A 3,096-nucleotide genomic window follows, 5' to 3' on the forward strand; every position below is an offset into this window, starting at 1 on the left:
TGGCTCTTCCACCTTTGTCTCCTTTAGTTGGTCTTCTGTATCAGCATCATCAACAGGAGTACCTTCTGTTATAAGTAGCTCTAAAATTGAAAGGGGAAATGGCTCTTTTATTTTATGCTATAGAATAAGAATTGTCTCTCTTCAGTTTCAATATTCATCGAGTGTTTCACTAAATATATGAGTCACAGTGCCTGGAATATGTGGCTTTCCTAAAGACAATTAACACAGAGAAGAAAACTTCAAAATCCTAATTAGAGCTGTCAGACCCTTCAATTATAAAATGAACAATCTCCAGTCTACTCTCCACTACTTCCATGGCCATACAACTGCTATCAGAACAATATTTACTAAAGGAAAATTTTTAAAACCAGAGATATATAGACAGGGTCACATTCAACAAACATGAATTTAGTGCTGGTGAAACTTTGTGTTAAAAATTTTTGGAAAGCTGAAAGAGAGGGAGTCTTGGTTTGCAGATTTACAGGTGGAATGAGCCAAGGCTTAACACAGCATCTGGCACCTGGCAGAGATACTCAACAACTATTTATTGAGTGGACAGATGACAGCTATTTAAAAAGAACATAGTAATACCAAGAGAGACTAAAGGGAATTGGGTACAGACCTGCATTGAGGCTCTGTGAATGAGGTAGAATTCCAGTTAGATCTGAGAGCTTGTAGGGGTGGAATTTCAGTATGAGTTACATAAGACTGGGGTATATTTGATTAAACAGCTAGGAGTCCAACATGCAGTTATTAAGAAGTTGGACCAGTTGGGCTGGGGATGTGGCTCAAGCGGTAGTGTGCTCGTCTGGCCGTGCGGCCAGGGTTTGATCCTCAGCACCACATACAAAAAAAAAAAAAAGATGTTGTGTCAGCCGATAACTAAAAAATAAATATTAAAACTAACTAACTAACTCTCTCTCTCTCTCAAAAAAAAAGGAAGTTGGACCAGTTGCCTCTAAGGTCTTTCTCAACCTTGAGATTCCATTCACTACTATTTTTTTAAGCTTTTGCCTAATTTTTAAATTTTTTTTTTTTAGTTTTTGATGGACCTTTATTTTATTTATTTGTATGCAGTGCTGAGAATCAAACCCAGTGCCTCACATGTTATACAAGCACTCTACCACTGAGCTACAACCCCAGGCCCTCCATTCACTATTAGTCTATGAATTTGACTGCTGGTGAAGTCTGCCCATTGGCTCAGCATCTCAGCACCTGAGACACATTAAATGATATTTGGGAAGATTTTACCTATAAAGGTGATTGACATCATTTTGTGGTAGAACCTAAAAGGCCAGGGAAATAATTCATGCTTAATTTTGTAAGCCAAGTTTTCCCTAATCTTGAAAGTTTTGGAGCATGAAAATAACAAATCTTAATGGTGCGTGATTCATTTTCAGAACCTTATGGAGTTAAAGACAGTTCAGAAGTCAGTAGTGTTCATATATGGATACAATGTCTTCTGGAAAATGGGAGAACTGATATGTTATTCCTTCTCAAATTAACTGAATCCCCCCTGCTATGAGTTCTCCTACACTCTGTGTGTGCAGATGGGCGGGGGGGGGGGTCAGGATCAGTGCTGCCAAGCCCTGCACTGGTGCAGGATAATGCTATAGCTATGCGTACAGACCAGAACCTTTAAAAACACAAAATACAGTAATTATGGCTTCATAGCACCATACTGGATGGATAAAATAAAACAATTAGTCATCATCTAATTTACTGATAAAATGAGAGTGAGCAACACAAAAGTAGAATGCTGTTGATGCCATTATTGGGGATTTTTTTGAAAAATTGTTTCTCATCTCCCACTGGATACTGTGCACTATGATGAAGTATTCATAAGTGTCAGTCTAAAATGGATTGCAGTTCTGTATTGTTTCCTGTAAGTATATAGTATAAAGATCTGGACCATTGACTGCATTTGAAAAAGTTTAATTACCATGTCCAGGAAGCAAGTCAAAACAGGACTTGAGCTATATTACATTCCATTTAGAAGAAAAGGGAAAAAACACAGAATTTATGAGACTATGAACAGTGATTCTCAAGCTAATTTGTACCAGGCCAGACTTTCCTGGAAGGCCTGCTAAACACAGATTGTGGGTCCCACCCCCAGAGTTTCTGGTGCTGTTGGTCTGGTTGAAAATTACAGTTTTAGAGCGTAAGGCCTTTGAAGAATAATATTTTAGTTGTAAATGTTTTACACAAGCTAGTCATAGCTAAACATTTGCTTTTAGGTGAGTTACAGTCTCTGGCCTATTTTTGATTTCTAGTCATCTTTATTCTTGATTTTCTCTCACTTAAGAGATTTTTTTTTGAACTCACATGTACCTATATCACTCTCTGCTCTATTTTGTAGCTTTGACAACAAATATCCTTGAAAGCCTTCATTATGATAATGCCTCTACTTTGTAGAGAAAAATTGGCAAGCTTTACCTGGTTCTACTTTCTCAGTATTTGGGATCTGAGACACTTCTAAGACACCCATGTCCTCAGTCACAGGTTGACTCAAGAGGCTGGGCTCTTCAGGATGGTTCATATTTAAATGATGACTCAGGAGGCGAGGCTCTTCATGAAGATTTCTATTAAGATGATTTGTGTTCTCTTTAGGAAAATCATCTTCATGGGGTGGCTGCATCTCTACAGGGGAAAAGAATGCATTGAGCCAGCTGGATGACACTATCTACCCCCACTTAAGCCCAATGATCAGCACTCTCCCTCAGCACACAGCTCCAGATACCTCAACACTGCCTTCCATGTCCTGTCATGCACCCATGAGAACAACTGGGCAAGGATACGGGAGGGTTAATTGTTTTCATCCCATTTAAAGGATGACTGAACTATATAGTGAAATTTATAAAGAAGCCTTTAATCCAAAGTATTTCATAAACAAATACATTTATGATACAGGCTTCAATAACTTACCTTCCCTTGGCAAACCAACATACACCCACATGAATAAATGTGCAGAGGAGAATTCTGGTCCAGAACAAAAATGTGAAATGTCTATTCTGAGCAGAAATAACAGGAACTCTTTCATCTACAAGTGTGCTGGTCTCACCGAGCCAGAATAGAGAAGGGAATTCCGTAAGTCTA

This window comes from Callospermophilus lateralis, unplaced genomic scaffold (assembly GCF_048772815.1).
Source record: "Callospermophilus lateralis isolate mCalLat2 unplaced genomic scaffold, mCalLat2.hap1 Scaffold_52, whole genome shotgun sequence".
Taxonomy (NCBI): domain Eukaryota; kingdom Metazoa; phylum Chordata; class Mammalia; order Rodentia; family Sciuridae; genus Callospermophilus; species Callospermophilus lateralis.